Raw genomic sequence first — 23,287 nt, forward strand, 5'->3', positions numbered from 1 at the left:
TGAATTCATGCCAAAACATTAATAAATTAACTGTTATAACATTTTAAATCTCATTGAATTGATGTTTTCCATTTTGTTTATACAGATGTATCAGTTTTTACAATTTTGCCACATTATGTTTACAGTTTAACCTGAAAATGACATCTAAACTCTGAAAAAGAGAAGACTTGCAATAATTTTATGTCACCTATCACTTATTTCAAATACCTATATCTGCAACAAAATGTTTGTGCATGTATATGTGTGTCTTTGTGCATATGCTTATAGAGTATACATATATTAGTCTAATCATTTACTTTCAGTGTGTGTGTCTGTCTGTTAACCTGTTTTCCATTTTGGATGTGTTTAAATGTCATCCAAACATCCAGGTTGGCTCTGACCACCTCAGATGCCTTAAATGCTTGAACCCCGGTAAAATGCTGCTTGCAGCTTTAATTATTATTATTATTATTATTATTCTCCACTCAAACTGTTCGTGCAGCCCAAACCGTAAGGCCTAGAAAGCTGAAATTTGGTCAGAATGTAGTAGTCCGGCCTTCTTGTCAGATACCGAGTCTCGACCCAATCGGCCTAACGGGGGCGCTACAGCGCAAAAAACTAAAATTTTGGACATTTTTGGCCGTAAATCGTAAACCGTTAGCCGTAGACTCAAAAACATGGCATTGTTGCAATCCTTGGGTTAGCCCGAACAAAAGTGCACGGCGCCTTTTTGGGGTCTACGACGCACCGTTTTCTCGCAAAATCGAGCTATATCCGAAACCTACTTTTGCGAACTAGTCCTAGGATTTTCAACCAATCGGAACCAAACCAATTCATAAATATTCCCTGGACACTCAATATAAATAATTATCAAAAAAAAGTTGAAATTTCAATTCTTACGCGAAACAGTACACCAAAAAGCGTCTATGCTAACGTTAGCCAAATGCTATTTTGACTATAACTCTTGAACGGAATGAGATATCTTCACCAAACTCGGTACACATATGTATGAGCTCAATCTTTGGTCAAATCAAAAAAATTGCACATCTCTGCCACTTGGGGGCGCTATAAGATAGAAAAAACACATAAATTGCTATAACTAGGCAACCGTTGGCTCGATCGACTTGAAAATCGGTATGCAGTGTCTTGGTCTGAAGGGGCACAAGTACCTATGAGGACATTTGCATATCTCAAAAAACATGGCCGCCATTGGCCAAACAAATTTAAGCACCTATTTGAAAGGGTTAACGGATGTTGATCGGAACGAAACTCGCTGGGTACGTTCGACTCATGAACCTTAAGGTATGTAAGAATTTTGAAAGAAATCGGCCACTAGTTGGCGCTAACGAGTTTTATGGCTCTGTAATCACGTGGTGTTTCACATATCAACACAATATGCATATCATTTGATAGATCTCCTCGTAATGCACAACTTTGCCTCAAGAACCATTGCTGTCAATCAAATCGTTCAATTGTTATTCACAAATATGTTAAAAACCTACTTTTGCGAACTAGTCCTAGGTTTTTTGCCCGATCGGAACCAAACCACTGCAGTAATATTCTGTGGACTCTCTAGATCAATAATTATTAAAAAAATGTTGAATTTTGTCCTTTGGTTAGCTGTAACGGGTTAATTTAGAAAAAGGGGTGTGGCCAAACATACCCCAAAGCCTATAAAACCTAAAGGAAAACTCAAAACTTTATGAAACTCAGTGAAATCATGTAACAGGTGACTCTTAACAAGCATGCAAAGTTTCATGGAGATCAGACCATAGGTGGCGCTATAACAGTAGAAAAGGTCTCAAAACACAAGATTTATATGGTAAATAGCCTCAAATTGTTTGAAAATGTTCATATATTCACTCAAAAACACTAAATCTTCATATCATATGATAAATCTCCTCATTCTGAACAACTTTGCCTCTGGGACCAATGTTGTCAATAAAGCTGTTAATTAAATATTCAAGATTATTTAAAAAAGTTACTTTGGCATACTTGTGATAGGGTTTAAGATGAAAATCAATAAAACCACTGAAGTACAATTCTCTAGACTCTGAAGGTCAATAATTATCAAAAACATGTTGAACAATTGCATTTGGGCAACTATAAACCAATAATTTTATAATATGTTATTTGCATAGTGTACACAAAGGCCTATTTATACAAACAGAAAGCCCACAAATTATCAAAACTGTGTAAAATAATGCATGATTTCATTCTAAACAAGCATGCAAAATTTAAGAGAGATTGGGCAAAAAAAAATTACAACACTATAACAGTTATGTTTTAAAACACAGTGTTGTTTGAGTAAATGCAATTTATAACCACTAGATGGCAGCGGAAGACCACTAATGGGCTCATTCAGCTAGTTAAACAGTACTGTTTTCATGAATTCATGCCAAAACATTAATAAATTAACTGTTATAACATTTTAAATCTCATTGAATTGATGTTTTCCATTTTGTTTATACAGATGTATCAGTTTTTACAATTTTGCCACATTATGTTTACAGTTTAACCTGAAAATGACATCTAAACTCTGAAAAAGAGAAGACTTGCAATAATTTTATGTCACCTATCACTTATTTCAAATACCTATATCTGCAACAAAATGTTTGTGCATGTATATGTGTGTCTTTGTGTGTGTGTGTGTGCATATGCTTATAGAGTATACATATATTAGTCTAATCATTTACTTTCAGTGTGTGTGTCTGTCTGTTAACCTGTTCTCCATTTTGGATGTGTTTAAATGTCATCCAAACATCCAGGTTGGCTCTGACCACCTCAGAGGCCTTAAATGCTTGAACCCCGGTAAAATGCTGCTTGCAGCTTTAATTATTATTATTATTATTATTCTTCCGCCTTAAAACTGAACGTGCAGCCCAAACCGTAAGGCCTAGAGAGCTGAAACTTGGTCAGATCGTAGTAGTCTTGCTCGCTACTCAGATACAAAGAACCGGCCCAATCGGCCTAACGGGGGCGCTACAGCGCAAAAAACAAAAATTTTGGACATTTTTGGCTGTAAAGTGTAAACCGTTAGCCATAGACTCAAAAATATGGCATTGTTGCAATCCTTGGGTTAACCCGAACAAAAGTGCACAACGCCTTTTTGGGGTCTACGACGCACCGTTTTCTCGCAAAATCGAGCTATATCCGAAACCTACTTTTGCGAACTAGTCCTAGGATTTTCAACCAATCAGAACCAAACCACTTCATGAATATTCCCTGGACACTCAATATCAATAATTATCAAAAAAAAGTTGAAATTTCAATTCTTACGCGAAACAGTACACCAAAAAGCGTCTATGCTAACGTTAGCCAAATGCTATTTTAACTATAACTCTTGAACGGAATGAGATATCTTCACCAAACTCGGTACGCATATGTAAGAGCTCAATCTTTGGTCAAATCAAAAAAATTGCGCATCTCTGCCACTTGGGGGCGCTATAAGATAGAAAAAACACATAAATGGCTATAACTAGGCAACCGTTGGCTCGATCGACTTGAAAATCGGTATGCAGTGTCTTGGTCTGAAGGGGCACAAGTACCTATGAGGACATTTGCATATCTCAAAAAAACATGGCCGCCATTGGCCAAACAAATTTAAGCACCTATTTGAAAGGGTTAACGGATGTTGATCGGAACGAAACTCGCTGGGTACGTTCGACTCATGAACCTTAAGGTCTGTAAGAATTTTGAAAGAAATCGGCCACTAGTTGGCGCTAACGAGTTTTATGGCTCTGTAATCACGTGGTGTTTCACATATCAACACAATATGCATATCATTTGATAGATCTCCTCATAATGCACAACTTTGCCTCAAGAACCATTGCTGTCAATCAAATCGTTCAATTGTTATTTACAAATATGTTAAAAACCTACTTTTGCGAACTAGTCCTTGGTTTTTTGTCCGATCGGAACCAAACCACTGCAGTAATATTCTGTGGACTCTCTAGATCAATAATTATTAAAAAAATGTTGAATTTTGTCCTTTGGTTAGCTGTAAAGGGGTAATATAGAAAAAGGGGTGTGGCCAAACATACCCCAAAGCCTATAAAACCTAAACGAAAACTCAAAACTTTATGAAACTCAGTGACATCATGTAGCAGGTGACTCTTAACAAGCATGCAAAGTTTCATGGAGATCAGACCATAGGTGGCGCTATAACAGTAGAAAAGGTCTCCAAACACAAGATTTATATGGTAAAAGGCCTCAAAGTGTTTGAAAATGTTCATATATTCACTCAAAAACACTAGATCTTCATATCATATGATAAATCTCCTCATTCTGAACAACTTTGCCTCTGGGACCAATGTTGTCAATAAAGCTGCTAATTAAATATTCAAGATTATTTAAAAAAGTTACTTTGGCATACTTGTGATACGGTTTAAGATGAAAATCAATAAAACCACTGAAGTACAATTCTCTAGACTCTGAAGGTCAATAATTATCAAAAACATGTTGAACAATTGCATTTGGGCAACTATAAACCAATAATTTTATAATATGTTATTTGCATAGTGTACACAAAGGCCTATTTATACAAACAGAAAGCCCACAAATTATCAAAACTGTGTAAAATAATTCATAATTTCATTCTAAACAAGCATGCAAAATTTAAGAGAGATTGGGCAAAAAAAAAATAACACCATAACAGTTATGTTTAAAAACACAGTGTTGTTTGAGTAAATGCAATTTATAACCACTAGATGGCAGCGGAAGACCACTAATGGGCTCATTCAGTAAAGTTGAACAGTACTGTTGAAAGGATTCATGAATTCATGCCAAAACATTAAAAAATGAACTGTTATAACATTTTAAATCTCATTGAGTCAATGTTTTCCATTTTGTTCATACAGATATATCAGTTTTTAAAATTTTGCCACATTATGATTACAGTTTAACCTGAAAATGACATCTAAACTCTTAAAAAGAGAAGACTTGCAATAAGTTTATTGTCACCTATCACTTATTTCAAATACCTATATCTGCAACAAAATGTTTGTGCATGTATATGTGTGTCTTTGTGTGTGTGTGTGTGTGTGTGTGTGCATATGCTTATAGAGTATTAATATATTAGTCTAATCATAACCAGAGGCACAAAGGCCTATTTATACAAACAGAAAGCCCACAAATTATCAAAACTGTGTAAAATAATGCATAATTTCATGTTAAACAAGCATGCAAAATTTAAGAGAGATTGGGCAAAAAAAAAAAAAAAACTATAACAGTTATGTTTAAAAACACAGTGTTGCTTGAGTAAATGCAATTTATAACCACTAGATGGCAGCGGAAGACCATTAATTGGCTCATTCAGCTAAGGTGAACAATACTGTTGAAAGAATTCATGAATTCAAGCTAAACATTAATAAATTAACTCTTATAACATTTTAAATCTCATTGAATTGATGTTTTCCATTTTGTTCATACAGATGTATCAGTTTTTACAATTTTGCCACATTATGATTACAGTTTAACCTGAAAATGACATCTAAACTCTTAAAAAGAAAAGACTTGCAATAAGTTTATGGTCACCTATCACTTATTTCAAATACCTATATCTGCAACAAAATGTTTGTGCATGTATATGTGTGTCTTTGTGTGTGTGTGTGTGTGTATATACATATATTAGTCATATATTAGTCTAATCATTTAGTTTCAGTGTGTGTGTCTGTCTGTTAGCATGTTCTCCATTTTGGATGTGTTTAACTGTCATCCATGCATCCAGGTTGGCTCAGACCACCTCAGAGGCCTTAATGTGCTTGAACCCCGGTAAATGCTGCTTGCAGCTTTAATTATTAGGGGTTCAAGCACGCAGTGCTGAAACCCTATTGTAATTGTTAGGATTTTTAGGGGTTCAAGCACGCAGTGCTTAAACCCTATTGTATCTGTTAGGATTTTTAGGGGTTCAAGCACGCAGTGCTGAAACCCTATTGTATTTGTTAGGATTTTTATTATTATTATTATTATTATTATTATTATTCTCCACTCAAACTGTTCGTGCAGCCCAAACCGTAAGGCCTAGAAAGCTGAAATTTGGTCAGAATGTAGTAGTCCGGCCTTCTTGTCAGATACCGAGTCTCGACCCAATCGGCCTAACGGGGGCGCTACAGCGCAAAAAACAAAAATTTTGGACATTTTTGGCCGTAAATCGTAAACCGTTAGCCGTAGACTCAAAAACATGGCATTGTTGCAATCCTTGGGTTAGCCCGAACAAAAGTGCACGGCGCCTTTTTGGGGTCTACGACGCACCGTTTTCTCGCAAAATCGAGCTATATCCGAAACCTACTTTTGCGAACTAGTCCTAGGATTTTCAACCAATCAGAACCAAACCACTTCATAAATATTCCCTGGACACTCAATATCAATAATTATAAAAAAAAAGTTGAAATTTCAATTCTTACGCGAAACAGTGCGCCAAAAAGCGTCTATGCTAACGTTAGCCAAATACTATTTTGACTATAACTCTTGAACGGAATGAGATATCTTCACCAAACTCGGTACACATATGTATGAGCTCAATCTTTGGTCAAAGCAAAAAAATTGCGCATCTCTGCCACTTGGGGGCGCTATAAGATAGAAAAAACACATAAATTGCTATAACTAGGCAACCGTTGGCTCGATCGACTTGAAAATCGGTATGCACTGTCTTGGTCTGAAGGGGCACAAGTACTTATGAGGACATTTGCATATCTCAAAAAACATGGCCGTCATTGGAAAAACAAATTTAAGCACCTATTTGAAAGGGTTAACGGATGTTGATCGGAACGAAACTCGCTGGGTACGTTCGACTCATGAACCTTAAGGTCTGTAAGAATTTTGAAAGAAATCGGCCACTAGTTGGCGCTAACGAGTTTTATGGCTCTGTAATCACGTGGTGTTTCACATATCAACACAATATGCATATCATTTGATAGATCTCCTCGTAATGCACAACTTTGCCTCAAGAACCATTGCTGTCAATCAAATCGTTCAATTGTTATTCACAAATATGTTAAAAACCTACTTTTGCGAACTAGTCCTAGGTTTTTTGCCCGATCGGAACCAAACTACTGCAGTAATATTCTGTGGACTCTCTAGATCAATAATTATTAAAAAAATGTTGAATTTTGTCCTTTGGTTAGCTGTAACCGGGTAATTTATAAAAAGGGGTGTGGCCAAACATACCCCAAAGCCTATAAAACCTAAACGAAAACTCAAAACTGTATGAAACTCAGAGAAATCATGTATCAGGTGACTCTTAACAAGCATGCAAAGTTTCATGGAGATCAGACCATAGGTGGCGCTATAACAGTAGAAAAGGTCTCAAAACACAAGATTTATATGGTAAATGGCCCCAAATTGTTTGAAAATGCTCATATATTCACTCAAAAACACTAAATCTTCATATCATATGATAGATCTCCTCATTCTGAACAACTTTGCCTCTGGGACCAATGTTGTCAATAAAGCTGTTAATTAAATATTCAAGATTATTTTAAAAAGTTACTTTGGCATACTTGTGATACGGTTTAAGATGAAAATCAATAAAACCACTGAAGTACAATTCTGTAGACTCTGAAGGTCAATAATTATCAAAAACATGTTGAACAATTGCATTTGGACAACTATAAACCAGTAATTTTATAATATGTTCTTTTCATAGTGTACACAAAGGCCTATTAATACAAACAGAAAGCCCACACATTATCAAAACTGTGTAAAACAATGCATAATTTCATTCTAAACAAGCATGCAAAATTTAAGAGAGATTGGGCAAAAAAAAAAAAAAAAAACACTATAACAGTTATGTTTAAAAACAGTGTTGCTTGAGTAAATGCAATTTATAACCTCTAGATGGCAGTGGAAGACCACTAATGGGCTCATTCAGTTAAGTTGAACAGTACTGTTGAAAGGATTCATGAATTCATCCCAAAACATTAAAAATGTAACTGTTATAACATTTTAAATCTCATTGAGTCAATGTTTTCCATTTTGTTCTTACAGATATATCAGTTTTTACTATTTTGCCACATTGTGATTACAGTTTAACCTGAAAATGACATCTAAACTCTTAAAAAGAGAAGACTTGCAATAAGTTTATTGTCACCTATCACTTATTTCAAATACCTATATCTGCAACAAAATGTTTGTGCATGTATATGTGTGTCTTTCTGTGTGTGTGTGTGTGTGTGTGTGTGTGTGCATATGCTTATAGAGTATACATATATTAGTCTAATCATTTACTTTCAGTGTGTGTGTCTGTCTGTTAGCCTGTTCTCCATTTCGGATGTGTTTAAATGTCATCCATGCATCCAGGTTGGCTCAGACCACCTCAGAGGCCTTAATGTGCTTGAACCCCGGTAAATGCTGCTTGCAGCTTTAATTATTATTATTATTATTATTATTCTCCACTCAAACTGATCGTGCAGCCCAAACCGTAAGGCCTAGAGAGCTGAAACTTGGTCAGATGGTAGAAGTCCGGCCTTCTTGTCAGATCCAAAGGCTCGCCCCAATCGGCCTAAAGGGGGCGCTACAGTGATCAAAAATGCGTTAGTGCTAATAACTCCTAAACCGCTTATCATAGAGCCAAAAGTTTAACATTTCCGGAATCCGTGGGTCATGCGAAATTAAAAACGGTCACTCTGATTTTGGGTCTAGGAGGCCTCGTTTTTTCGCAAATTTGACGTATGTCCAAAACCTACTTTTGCGAACTAGTCCTAGGTTTTTCGCCCAATCTGAACCAAACCACTGCAGAAATGTTCTCTGGCCAGGGAATATCAATAATTATCAAAAAAAAGTTGAAATTTCGACTGGCTGTCGTAATGGGATGCCAAAACGTTCGAAAGTCGAGGAGCAATTTTACGCAACAGGCTATAACTCGTGAAAGACATAAGATATCTTAACCAAACTTGCTACACATTTGTAAGACCTAAAACTTTGGTCAAATAAAAAAAATTGCACACCTCTGCCACTTGGGGGCGCTATAAAAAGAAAAAACACATAAATGGCTATAACTAGGCTACCGTTGGCTCGATCTACCTAAAAATTGGTATGCAGTGTCTTTGTTTGAAGGGGCACAAGTACCTATGAGGACATTTGCATATCTCAAAAAACATGGCCGCCATTGGCCAAACAATTTTAAGCACCTATTTGAAAGGGTTAACGGATGTTGATCGGAACGAAACTCGCTGGGTGCGTTCGACTCATGAACCTTAAGGTCTGTAAGAATTTTGAAAGAAATCGGCCACTAGTTGGCGCTAACGAGTTTATTGGCTCTGTAATCACGTGGTGTTTCACTTATCAACACAATATGCATATCATTTGATAGATCTCCTCATAATGCACAACTTTGCCTCAAGAACCATTGCTGTCAATCAAATTGTTCAAATGTTATTCACAAATATGTTAAAAACCTACTTTTACGAACTAGTCCTAGGTTTTTTGTACGATCGGAACCAAACCACTGCAGTAATATTCTGTGGACTCTCTAGATCAATAATTATCAAAAAAATGTTGAATTTTGTCCTTTGGTTAGCTGTAAAGGGGTAATTTAGTAAAAGGGGTGTGGCCAAACATACCCCAAAGCCTATAAAACCTAAACGAAAACTCAAAACTTTATGAAACTTCGTGGAATCATGTATCAGGTGACTCTTAACAAGCATGCAAAGTTTCATGGAGATCGGATCATAGGTGGCGCTATAACAGTTGAAAAAGCCTCAAAAACACACATTTTCAATAGAAAATGATCACAATTTGTAGGACATGTTCATACATTCACACAAACACTAGATCTTCATATCATATGATAGATCTCCTCTTTGTGAACAACTTTGCCTCAAGGAGTGAAGATGTCAATCAAATCGTTCAATTGTTATTCACAAATATGTTAAAAACTTACTTTTGCGAACTAGTCCCAGATGTTTTACCCAATAAAAACCAAACCACTGCAGTAATTTTATCTGGACTCTCTAGATCAATAATTATCAAAAAAATGTTGAATTTTGTCCTTTGGTTAGCTTTAACTGGCTAAATTAGAAAAGGGGCGTGACCAAAATACCCAAAAGCATATAAAACCTAAACGAAAACTCAAAACTTTATGAAACTTGGTGAAAACATGTAACAGGTGACTCTTAACAAGCATGCAAATTTTCATGGAGATCGGACCACAGGTGGCGCTATGACAGTAGAAAAGGTCTCAAAACATAAGATTTATATGGTAAATGGCCTCAAATTGTCTGAAAATGCTCATATATTCACATAAACACTAGATCTTCATGTCATATGATAGATCTCCTCATTCTGAACAACTTTTGGGACCAATGTTGTCAATAAAGCTGTTAATTAAATATTGAAGATTATTTAAAAAAGTTACTTTGGCAAAGTAGTCCAAGGCTTTAAGCTGATAATCAATAAAACCACTGAAGTACAATTCTCTAGACTCTGAAGGTCAATAATAATTAAAAACATGTTGAAAAATTGCATTTGGACAACTATAAACCAGTGATTGTATAATATGTTCTTTTCACAGTGTACACAAAGGCCTATTTATACAAACAGAAAGCCCACAAACTATCAAAACTGTGTAAAATAAAGCCTAATTTCATTCTAAACAAGCATGCAAAATTTAAGAGAGATTGGGCAAAAAACTTTACACTATAACAGTTATGTTTAAAAACAGTGTTGTTTGAGTAAATGCAACCACTAGATGGCAGCGGAAGACCACTAATGGGCTCATTCAGCAAATTGAAACAGTACTTTTGAGAAGATTTATGAATTCATGCCTAAACAATAAAAAAAAAAACACTGTTACAACATTTTAAATCTCACTGAGTTAAAGTTTTCCATTTTGTTCATACAGACTTATCAGTTTTTAAAATTTTGCCACATTATGATTACAGTGAAACCTGAAAATGACATCCAAACTCTTAAAACTAGTTTAATCATTTAATTTCAGTGCGTGTGTCTGTCTGTCAGCCTATTCTCCGTTTTGGATGTGTTTAACTGTCATCCGTACATCCAGGTTGGCTCAGACCACCTCAGAGGCCTTAATGTTCTTGAACCCCGTAAATGCTGCTTGCAGCTTTAATTATTAGGGGTTCAAGCACGCAGTGCTGAAACCCTATTGTATCTGTTAGGATTTTTAGGGGTTCAAGCACGCAGTGCTGAAACCCTATTGTATTTGTTAGGATTTTTATTATTATTATTATTATTATTATTATTATTCTCCACTCAAACTGTTCGTGCAGCCCAAACCGTAAGGCCTAGAAAGCTGAAATTTGGTCAGAATGTAGTAGTCCGGCCTTCTTGTCAGATACCGAGTCTCGATCCAATCGGCCTAACGGGGGCGCTACAGCGCAAAAAACTAAAATTTTTGACATTTTTGGCCGTAAATCGTAAACCGTTAGCCGTAGACTCAAAAACATGGCATTGTTGCAATCCTTGGGTTAGCCCGAACAAAAGTGCACGGCGCCTTTTTGGGGTCTACGACGCACCGTTTTCTCGCAAAATCGAGCTATATCCGAAACCTACTTTTGCGAACTAGTCCTAGGATTTTCAACCAATCAGAACCAAACCAATTCATAAATATTCCCTGGACACTCAATATCAATAATTATCAAAAAAAAGTTGAAATTTCAATTCTTACGCGAAACAGTACACCAAAAAGCGTCTATGCTAACGTTAGCCAAATGCTATTTTGACTATAACTCTTGTACGGAATGAGATATCTTCACCAAACTCGGTACACGTATGTACGAGCTCAATCTTTGGTCAAATCAAAAAAATTGCGCATCTCTGCCACTTGGGGGCGCTATAAGATAGAAAAAACACATAAATTGCTATAACTAGGCAACCGTTGGCTCGATCGACTTGAAAATCGGTATGTAGTGTCTTGGTCTGAAGGGGCACAAGTACCTATGAGGACATTTGCATATCTCAAAAAACATGGCCGCCATTGGCCAAACAATTTTAAGCACCTATTTGAAAGGGTTAACGGATGTTGATCGGAACGAAACTCACTGGGTACGTTCAACTCATGAACCTTAAGGTCTGTAAGAATTTTGAAAGAAATCGGCCACTAGTTGGCGCTAACGAGTTTTATGGCTCTGTAATCACGTGGTGTTTCACATATCAGCACAATATGCATATCATTTGATAGATCTCCTCATAGTGCACAACTTTGCCTCAAGAACCATTGCTGTCAATCAAATCGTTCAATTGTTATTCACAAATATGTTAAAAACCTACTTTTGCGAACTAGTCCTAGGTTTTTTGTCCGATCGGAACCAAACCACTGCAGTAATATTCTGTGGACTCTCTAGATCAATAATTATTAAAAAAATGTTGAATTTTGTCCTTTGGTTAGCTGTAACGGGGTAATTTAGAAAAAGGGGTGTGGCCAAACATACCCCAAAGCCTATAAAACCTAAAGGAAAACTCAAAACTTTATGAAACTAAGTGAAATCATGTAACAGGTGACTCTTAACAAGCATGCAAAGTTTCATGGAGATCAGACCATAGGTGGCGCTATAACAGTAGAAAATGTCTCAAAACACAAGATTTATATGGTAAATGGCCTCAAATTGTTTGAAAATGTTCATATATTCACTCAAAAACACTAAATCTTCATATCATATGATAAATCTCCTCATTCTGAACAACTTTGCCTCTGGGACCAATGTTGTCAATAAAGCTGTTAATTAAATATTCAAGATTATTTAAAAAAGTTACTTTGGCATACTTGTGATACGGTTTAAGCTGAAAATCAATAAAACCACTGAAGTACAATTCTCTAGACTCTGAAGGTCAATAATTATCAAAAACATGTTGAACAATTGCATTTGGGCAACTATAAACCAATAATTTTATAATATGTTATTTGCATAGTGTACACAAAGGCCTATTTATACAAACAGAAAGCCCACAAATTATCAAAACTGTGTAAAATAATGCATGATTTCATTCTAAACAAGCATGCAAAATTTAAGAGAGATTGGGCAAAAAAAAATTACAACACTATAACAGTTATGTTTTAAAACACAGTGTTGTTTGAGTAAATGCAATTTATAACCACTAGATGGCAGCGGAAGACCACTAATGGGCTCATTCAGCTAGTTAAACAGTACTGTTTTCATGAATTCATGCCAAAACATTAATAAATTAACTGTTATAACATTTTAAATCTCATTGAATTGATGTTTTCCATTTTGTTTATACAGATGTATCAGTTTTTACAATTTTGCCACATTATGTTTACAGTTTAACCTGAAAATGACATCTAAACTCTGAAAAAGAGAGGACTTGCAATAATTTTATGTCACCTATCACTTATTTCAAATACCTATATCTACAACAAAATGTTTGTGCATGTATATGTGTGTCTTTGTGCATATGCTTATAGAGTAAACATATATTAGTCTAATCATTTACTTTCAGTGTGTGTGTCTGTCTGTTAACCTGTTCTCCATTTTGGATGTGTTTAAATGTCATCCAAACATCCAGGTTGGCTCTGACCACCTCAGATGCCTTAAATGCTTGAACCCCGGTAAAATGCTGCTTGCAGCTTTAATTATTAGGGGTTCAAGCACGCAGTGCTGAAACCCTATTGTTTTTGTTAGGATTTTTATTATTATTATTAGGGGTTCAAGCACGCAGTGCTGAAACCCTATTGTAATTGTTAGGATTTTTATTATTATTATTATTATTATTATTATTCTTCCGCCCTAGAACTGAACGTGCAGCCCAAACCGTAAGGCCTAGAGAGCTGAAATTTGGACAGATCGTAGAGCTCATTTTGGGGAGAACTTATCAAAGTCTCAGCCCAATCGGCCAAACGGGGGCGCTATAGCGCAAAAAACAAAAATTTTGGACGTTTTTGGCCGTGAATCGTAAACCGTTAGCCATAAACTCAAAAACATGGCATCATAGCAATCCTTGGGTTAGCCCGAACAAAAGTGCACGGCGCCTTTTTGGGGTCTACGACGCATCGTTTTCTCGCAAAATCAAGCTATATCCGAAACCTACTTTTGCGAACTAGTCCTAGGATTTTCAACCAATCAGAACCAAACCACTTCATAAATATTCCCTGGACACTCAATATCAATAATTATCAAAAAAAAGTTGAAATTTCAATTCTTACGCGAAACAGTACACCAAAAAGCGTCTATGCTAACGTTAGCCAAATACTATTTTGACTATAACTCTTGAACGGAATGAGATATCTTCACCAAAATTGGTACACATATGTATGAGCTCAATCTTTGGTCAAATAAAAAAAATTGCATATCTCTGCCACTTGGGGGCGCAATAAGATTTAAAAAACACATAAATGGCTATAACCAGGCAACCGTTGGCTCGATCGACTTGAAAATTGGTATGCAGTGTCTTGGTCTGAAGGGGCACAAGTACCTATGAGGACATTTGCATATCTCGAAAAACATGGCCGCCATTGGCCAAACAAATTTAAGCACCTATTTGAAAGGGTTAACGGATGTTCATCGGAACGAAACTCGCTGGGTACGTTCGACTCATGAACCTTAAGGTCTGTAAGAATTTTGAAAGAAATTGGCCACTAGTTGGCGCTAACGAGTTGTATGGCTCTGTAATCACGTGGTGTTTCACGTATCAACAAAATATGCATATCATTTGATAGATCTCCTCATAATGCACAACTTTGCCTCAAGAACCATTGCTGTCAATCAAATCGTTCAATTGTTATTCACAAATATGTTAAAAACCTACTTTTGCGAACTAGTCCTAGGTTTTTTGTCCGATCGGAACCAAACCACTGCAGTAATAATCTGTGGACTCTCTAGATCAATAATTATCAAAAAAATGTTAAATTTTGTACTTTGGTTAGCGTTAAAGGGGTAATTAAGAAAAGGGGTGTGGCCAAACATACCCCAAAGCCTATAAAACCTAAACAAAAACTCTAAACTTTATGAAACTAGGGAAAAACATGTAACAGGTGACTCTTAACAAGCATGCAAAGTTTCATGGAGATCGGACCATAGGTGGCGCTATAACAGTAGAAAAGGTCTCAAAACACAAGATTTATATGGTAAATGGCCTCAAATTGTTTGAAAATGCTAATATATTCTCTCAAAAACACTAGATCTTCACATCAAATGATAGATCTCCTCATTCTGAACAACTTTGCCTCTGGGACCAATGTTGTCAATAAAGCTGTTAATTAAATATTCAAGATTATTTAAAAAAGTTACTTTGCCAAAGTAGTCCAAGGCTTTAAGCTGAAAATCAATAAAACCACTGAAGTACAATTCTCTAGACTCTGAAGGTCAATAATTATCAAAAACATGTTGAACAATTGCATTTGGACAACTATAAACCAGTAATTTTATAATATGTTATTTTCACAGTGTACACAAAGGCCTATTAATACAAACAGAAAGGCCACAAATTATCAAAACTGTGTAAAATAATGCCTAATTTCATTCTAAACAAGCATTCAAAATTTAAGAGAGATTGGGCAAAAAACATTACACTATAACAGTTATGTTTAAAAACAGTGTTGTTTGAGTAAATGCAATTTATAACCACTAGATGGCAGCGGAAGACCACTAATGGGCTCATTAAGCAAATTGAAACAGTACTTTTGAGAAGATTTATGAATTCATGCCTAAACAATAAATAAAAAAACACTGTTACAACATTTTAAATCTCACTGAGTTAAAGTTTTCCATTTTGTTCATACAGACTTATCAGTTTTTAAAATTTTGCCACATTATGATTACAGTGAAACCTGAAAATGACATCCAAACTCTTAAAAACTAGTTTAATCATTTAATTTCAGTGCGTGTGTCTGTCTGTCAGCCTATTCTCCGTTTTGGATGTGTTTAACTGTCATCCATACGTCCAGGTTGGCTCAGACCACCTCAGAGGCCTTAATGTGCTTGAACCCCGTAAATGCTGCTTGCAGCTTTAATTAGGGGTTCAAGCACGCAGTGCTGAAACCCTATTGTAATTGTTAAGATTTTTATTATTATTATTATTTTTCCGCCTTAAAACTGAACGTGCAGCCCAAACCGTAAGGCCTAGAGAGCTGAAACTTGGTCAGATGGTAGTAGTCTTGCTCGCTACTCAGATACAAAGAACCGGCCCAATCGGCCTAACGGGGGCGCTACAGCGCAAAAAACTAAAATTTTTGACATTTTTGGCCGCAGGTCGTAAACCATTAGCCGTAGACTCAAAAACAAGGCATCGTTGCAATCCTTGGGTTAGCCCGAACAAAAGTGCACAGCTGCATTTTTTGCTCTACGACGCACCGTTTTCTCGCAAAATCGAGCTATATCCGAAACCTACTTTTGCGAACTAGTCCTAGGATTTTCAACCAATCGGAACGAAACCACTGCAGAAATATTCCCTGGACACTCAATATAAATAATTATCAAAAAAAAGTTGAAATTTCGATTCTTACGCGAAACAGTACGCCAAAAAGCGTCTATGCTAACGTTAGCCAAATGTTATTTTGACTATAACTCTTGAACGGAATGAGATATCTTGACCAAACTTGGTACACATATGTATGAGCTCAATCTTTGGTCAAATAAAAACAAATTGCGCATCTCTGCCACTTGGGGGCGCAATAAGATTTAAAAAACACATAAATGGCTATAACTAGGCAACCGTTGGCTCGATCGACTTGAAAATTGGTATGCAGTGTCTTGGTCTGAAGGGGCACAAGTACCTATGAGGACATTTGCATATCTCAAAAAACATGGCTGCCATTGGCCAAACAATTTTAAGCACCTATTTGAAAGGGTTAACGGATGTTGTTCGGAACGAAACTCGCTGGGTACGTTCGACTCATGAACCTTAAGGTCTGTAAGAATTTTGAAAGAAATCGGCCACTAGTTGGCGCTAACGAGTTTTATGGCTCTGTAATCACGTGGTGTTTCACATATCAACACAATATGCATATCATTTGATAGATCTCCTCATAATGCACAACTTTGCCTCAAGAACCATTGCTGTCAATCAAATCGTTCAATTGTTATTCACAAATATGTTAAAAAACTACTTTTGCGAACTAGTCCTAGGTTCTTTGTCCGATCGGAACCAAACCACTGCAGTAATATTCTGTGGACTGTCTAGATCAATAATTATCAAAAAAATGTTCAATTTTGTACTTTGGTTAGCGTTAAATGGGTAATTAAGAAAAGGGGTGTGGCCAAACATACCCCAAAGCCTATAAAACCTAAACGAAAACTCAAAACTTTATGAAACGTGGTGAGAACATGTAACAGGTAACTCTTAACAAGCATGCAAAGTTTCATGGAGATCGGACCATAGGTGGCGCTATAACAGTTGAAAAAGCCTCAAAAACACACATTTTCAATAGAAAATGATCACAATTTGTAGAACATGTTCATACATTCACACAAACACTAGATCTTCATATCATATGATAGATCTCCTCTTTGTGAACAACTTTGCCTCAAGGAGCAAAGATGTCAATCAAATCGTTCAATTGTTATTCGCAAATATGTTAAAAACGTACTTTTGCGAACTAGTCCCAGGTTTTTTACCCGATCGAAACCAAACCACTGCAGTAATTTTCTCTGGACTCTCTAGATCAATAATTATCAAAAAAATGTTGAATTTTGTCCTTTGGTTAGCTTTAACTGGCTAAATTAGAAAAGGGGCGTGACCAAAATACCCAAAAGCATATAAAACCTAAACGAAAACTCAAAACTTTATGAAAATTGGTGAAATCATGTAACAGGTGACTCTTAACAAGCATGCAAAGTTTCATGGAGATCGGACCATAGGTGGCGCTATAACAGTAGAAAAGGTCTCAAAACACAAGATGTATATGGTAAATGGTCTCAAATTGATTGAAAATGCTCATATTTTCACTCAAAAACACTAGATCTTCATATCATATGATAGATCTCCTCATTCTGAACAACTTTGCCTCTGGGACCAATGTTGTCAATAAAGCTGTTAATTAAATATTCAAGATTATTGCAAAAAGTTACTTTGGCAAACTAGTGATAGGGTATAAGCTGAAAATCAATAAAACCACTGAAGTACAATTCTCTAGAATCTGAAGGTCAATAATTATCAAAAACATGTTGAACAGTTGCATTTGGACAACTATAAACCAGTAATTTTTGTTCATACAGATATATCAGTTTTTACAATTTTGCCACATTGTGATTACAGTTTAACCTGAAAATGACATCTAAACTGTTAAAAACTAGTTTAATAATTTAATTTCAGTGTTTGTGTCTGTCTGCCAGCCTATTCTTCATTATGGATGTGTTTAACTGTCATCCATGCATCCAGGTTAGCCGAAACCACCTCAGAGGCCTTAAATGCTTGAACCCCGTAAAATGCTGCTTGCAGCTTTAATTATTATTATTATTATTATTATTATTCTCCACTCAAACTGATCGTGCAGCCTAAACCGTAAGGGCTAGAAAGCTGAAATTTGGTCAGATTGTAGTAGTCCGGCCTTCTTGTCAGATACTGAGTCTCGACCCAATCGGCCTAACGGGGGCGCTACAGCGCAAAAAACTAAAATTTTGGACATTTTTGGCCGTGAATCGTAAACCGTTAGCCATAAACTCAAAAACATGGCATCGTAGCAATCCTTGGGTTAGCCCGAACAAAAGTGCACGGCGCCTTTTTGGGGTCTACGACGCACCGTTTTCTCGCAAAATCGAGCTATATCCGAAACCTACTTTTGCGAACTAGTCCTAGGATTTTCAACCAATCAGAACCAAACCACTTCATAAATATTCCCTGGACACTCAATATCAATAATTATCAAAAAAAAGTAGAAATTTCAATTCTTACACGAAACAGTACGCCAAAAAGCGTCTATAGTAACGTTGGCCAAATGCTATTTTAACTATAACTCTTGAACGGAATGAGATATCTTCACCAAACTTGGTACACATATGTATGAGCTCAATTTTGGGTCAAATAAAAAAAATTGCGCGTCTCTGCCACTTGGGGGCACAATAAGATAGAAAAAACACATAAATGGCTATAATTAGGCAACCGTTGGCTCGATCGACTTGAAAATTGGTATGCAGTGTCTTGGTCTGAAGGGGCACAAGTACCTATGAGGACATTTGCATATCTCAAAAAACATGGCCGCCATTGGCCAAACAAATTTAAGCACCTATTTGAAAGGGTTAACGGATGTTGATCGGAACGAAACTCGCTGGGTACGTTCGACTCATGAACCTTAAGGTCTGTAAGAATTTTGAAAGAAATCGGCCACTAGTTGGCGCTAACGAGTTTTATGGCTCTGTAATCACATGGTGTTTCACGTATCAACACAATATGCATATCATTTGATAGATCTCCTCGTAATGCACAACTTTGCCTCAAGAACCATTGCTGTCAATCAAATCGTTCAATTGTTATTCACAAATATGTTAAAAACCTACTTTTGCGAACTAGTCCTAGAATTTTTGCCCGATTGGAACCAAACCACTGCAGTAATATTCTGTGGACTCTCTAGATCAATAATTATCAAAAAAATGTTGAATTTTGTCCTTTGGTTAGCTGTAAAGGGGTAATTTAGTAAAAGGGGTGTGGCCAAACATACCCCAAAGCCTATAAAACCTAAACGAAAACTCAAAACTTTATGAAACTCGGTGAAATCATGTAACAGGTGACTCTTAACAAGCATGCAAAGTTTCATGGAGATCGGACCATAGGTGGCGCTATAACAGTAGAAAAGGTCTCAAAACACAAGATTTATATGGTAAATGGCCTCAAATTGTTTGAAAATGCTCATATATTCACTCAAAAACACTAGATCTTCATATCATATGATAGATCTCCTCATTCTGAACAACTTTGCCTCTGGGACCAATGTTGTCAATAAAGCTGTTAATTAAATATTCAACATTATTTTAAAAAGTTACTTTGGCATACTTGTCATAGGGTTTAAGATGAAAATCAATAAAACCACTGAAGTACAATTCTCTAGACTCTGAAGGTCAATAATTATCAAAAACATGTTGAACAATTGCATTTGGACAACTATACACCAGTGATTGTATAATATGTTATTTGCATAGTGTACACAAAGGCCTATTTATACAAACAGAAAGCCCACAAATTATCAAAACTGTGTAAAATAATGCATGATTTCATTCTAAACAAGCATGCAAAATTTAAGAGAGAATGGGCAAAAAAATATTACAACACTATAACAGTTATGTTTTAAAACACAGTGTTGTTTGAGTAAATGCAATTTATAACCACTAGATGGCAGCGGAAGACCACTAATGGGCTCATTCAGCTAGTTAAACAGTACTATTTTCATGAATTCATGCCAAAACATTAATAAATTAACTGTTATAACATTTTAAATCTCATTGAATTGATGTTTTCCATTTTGTTTATACAGATGTATCAGTTTTTACAATTTTGCCACATTATTATTACAGTTTAACCTGAAAATGACATCTAAACTCTGAAAAAGAGAAGACTTCCAATAAATTTATGTCACCTATCACTTATTTCAAATACCTATATCTGCAACAAAATGTTTGTGCATGTATATGTGTCTTTGTGTGTGTGTGTGTGCATATGCTTATAGAGTATACATATATTAGTCTAATCATTTACTTTCAGTGTGTGTGTCTGTCTGTTAACCTGTTCTCCATTTTGGATGTGTTTAAATGTCATCCAAACATCCAGGTTGGCTCTGACCACCTCAGATGCCTTAAATGCTTGAACCCCGGTAAAATGCTGCTTGCAGCTTTAATTATTATTATTATTATTATTCTCCACTCAAACTGATCGTGCAGCCCAAACCGTAAGGCCTAGAGAGCTGAAACTTGGTCAGATGGTAGAAGTCCGGCCTTCTTGTCAGATCCAAAGGCTCGCCCCAATCGGCCTAAAGGGGGCGCTACAGTGATCAAAAATGCGTTAGTGCTAATAACTCCTAAACCGCTTATCATAGAGCCAAAAAATTTACATTTCCGGAATCCGTGGGTCATGCGAAATTAAAAACGGTCACTCTGATTTTGGGTCTAGGAGGCCTCGTTTTTTCGCAAATTTGACGTATGTCCAAAACCTACTTTTGCGAACTAGTCCTAGGTTTTTCGCCCAATCTGAACCAAACCACTGCAGAAATGTTCTCTGGCCAGGGAATATCAATAATTATCAAAAAAAAGTTGAAATTTCGACTCGCTGTCGTAATGGGATGCCAAAACGTTCGAAAGTCGAGGAGCAATTTTACGTAACAGGCTATAACTCGTGAAAGAAATAAGATATCTTAACCAAACTTGCTACACATTTGTAAGACCTAAAACTTTGGTCAAATAAAAAAAATTGCACACCTCTGCCACTTGGGGGCGCTATAAAAAGAAAAAACACATAAATGGCTATAACTAGGCTACCGTTGGCTCGATCGACCTAAAAATTGGTATGCAGTGTCTTTGTCTGAAGAGGCACAAGTACCTATGAGGACATTTGCATATCTCAAAAAACATGGCCGCCATTGGCCAAACAATTTTAAGCACCTATTTGAAAGGGTTAACGGATGTTGATCGGAACGAAACTCGCTGGGTGCGTTCGACTCATGAACCTTAAGGTCTGTAAGAATTTTGAAAGAAATCGGCCACTAGTTGGCGCTAACGAGTTTATTGGCTCTGTAATCACGTGGTGTTTCACTTATCAACACAATATGCATATCATTTGATAGATCTCCTCATAATGCACAACTTTGCCTCAAGAACCATTGCTGTCAATCAAATCGTTCAAATGTTATTCACAAATATGTTAAAAACCTACTTTTACGAACTAGTCCTAGGTTTTTTGTCCGATCGGAACCAAACCACTGCAGTAATATTCTGTGGACTCTCTAGATCAATAATTATCAAAAAAATGTTGAATTTTGTCCTTTGGTTAGCTGTAAAGGGGTAATTTAGTAAAAGGGGTGTGGCCAAACATACCCCAAAGCCTATAAAACCTAAACGAAAACTCAAAACTTTATGAAACTTCGTGGAATCATGTATCAGGTGACTCTTAACAAGCATGCAAAGTTTCATGGAGATCGGATCATAGGTGGCGCTATAACAGTTGAAAAAGCCTCAAAAACACACATTTTCAATAGAAAATGATCACAATTTGTAGGACATGTTCATACATTGACACAAACACTAGATCTTCATATCATATGATAGATCTCCTCTTTGTGAACAACTTTGCCTCAAGGAGCGAAGATGTCAATCAAATCGTTCAATTGTTATTCACAAATATGTTAAAAACTTACTTTTGCGAACTAGTCCCAGATTTTTTACCCGATCGAAACCAAACCACTGCAGTAATTTTCTCTGGACTCTCTAGATCAATAATTATCAAAAAAATGTTGAATTTTGTCCTTTGGTTAGCTTTAACTGGCTAAATTAGAAAAGGGGCGTGACCAAAATACCCAAAAGCATATAAAACCTAAACGAAAACTCAAAACTTTATGAAACTTGGTGAAAACATGTAACAGGTGACTCTTAACAAGCATGCAAATTTTCATGGAGATCGGACCACAGGTGGCGCTATGACAGTAGAAAAGGTCTCAAAACATAAGATTGATATGGTAAATGGCCTCAAATTGTCTGAAAATGCTCATATATTCACATAAACACTAGATCTTCATATCATATGATAGATCTCCTCATTCTGAACAACTTTTGGGACCAATGTTGTCAATAAAGCTGTTAATTAAATATTGAAGATTATTTAAAAAAGTTACTTTGGCAAAGTAGTCCAAGGCTTTAAGCTGAAAATCAATAAAACCACTGAAGTACAATTCTCTAGACTCTGAAGGTCAATAATAATCAAAAACATGTTGAAAAATTGCATTTGGACAACTATAAACCAGTGATTGTATAATATGTTCTTTTCACAGTGTACACAAAGGCCTATTTATACAAACAGAAAGCCCACAAACTATCAAAACTGTGTAAAATAAAGCCTAATTTCATTCTAATCAAGCATGCAAAATTTAAGAGAGATTGGGCAAAAAACATTACACTATAACAGTTATGTTTAAAAACAGTGTTGTTTGAGTAAATGCAACCACTAGATGGCAGCGGAAGACCACTAATGGGCTCATTCAGCAAATTGAAACAGTACTTTTGAGAAGATTTATGAATTCATGCCTAAACAATAAAAAAAAAACACTGTTACAACATTTTAAATCTCACTGAGTTAAATTTTTCCATTTTGTTCATACAGACTTACCAGTTTTTAAAATTTTGCCACATTATGATTACAGTGAAACCTGAAAATGACATCCAAACTCTTAAAACTAGTTTAATCATTTAATTTCAGTGCG

At 36.0% G+C, this 23,287-nt stretch overlaps 3 long non-coding RNA genes across 4 annotated transcripts in view; 1 reads left to right on the top strand and 2 right to left on the bottom strand.

The window, feature by feature from the left end:
- Nucleotides 1–5,346: 5,346 nt before the first annotated feature.
- LOC127963478 (uncharacterized) overlaps nt 5,347–23,287 on the bottom strand; it is a 79,513-nt gene continuing 61,572 nt past the window's right edge. The window contains exon 6 of the long non-coding RNA XR_008154823.1: nt 5,347–5,457. This is a non-coding gene — a long non-coding RNA (uncharacterized LOC127963478). The remainder of the gene's footprint in view (nt 5,458–23,287) is intronic.
- LOC127963484 (uncharacterized) overlaps nt 9,008–23,287 on the top strand; it is a 38,597-nt gene continuing 24,317 nt past the window's right edge. The window contains exons 1-3 of one of the 2 annotated variants that reach the window (XR_008154832.1): nt 9,008–9,397; nt 12,227–12,480; nt 19,659–20,117. This is a non-coding gene — a long non-coding RNA (uncharacterized LOC127963484). Of the gene's footprint in view, nt 9,398–12,226; nt 12,481–19,658; nt 20,118–23,287 lie in introns of those variants that run through there. The other variant, XR_008154833.1, reaches the window with a different exon arrangement.
- Nucleotides 11,169–22,099, bottom strand: LOC127963479 (uncharacterized). The gene is made up of 3 exons (XR_008154827.1): nt 21,415–22,099; nt 13,980–14,367; nt 11,169–11,486 (listed from the first exon to the last, which is right to left on the bottom strand). It is a non-coding gene; the product is annotated as an uncharacterized LOC127963479 (long non-coding RNA).

The sequence above is a fragment of the Carassius gibelio genome, chromosome B8 (genome assembly GCF_023724105.1).
Source record: "Carassius gibelio isolate Cgi1373 ecotype wild population from Czech Republic chromosome B8, carGib1.2-hapl.c, whole genome shotgun sequence".
NCBI lineage: Eukaryota > Metazoa > Chordata > Actinopteri > Cypriniformes > Cyprinidae > Carassius > Carassius gibelio.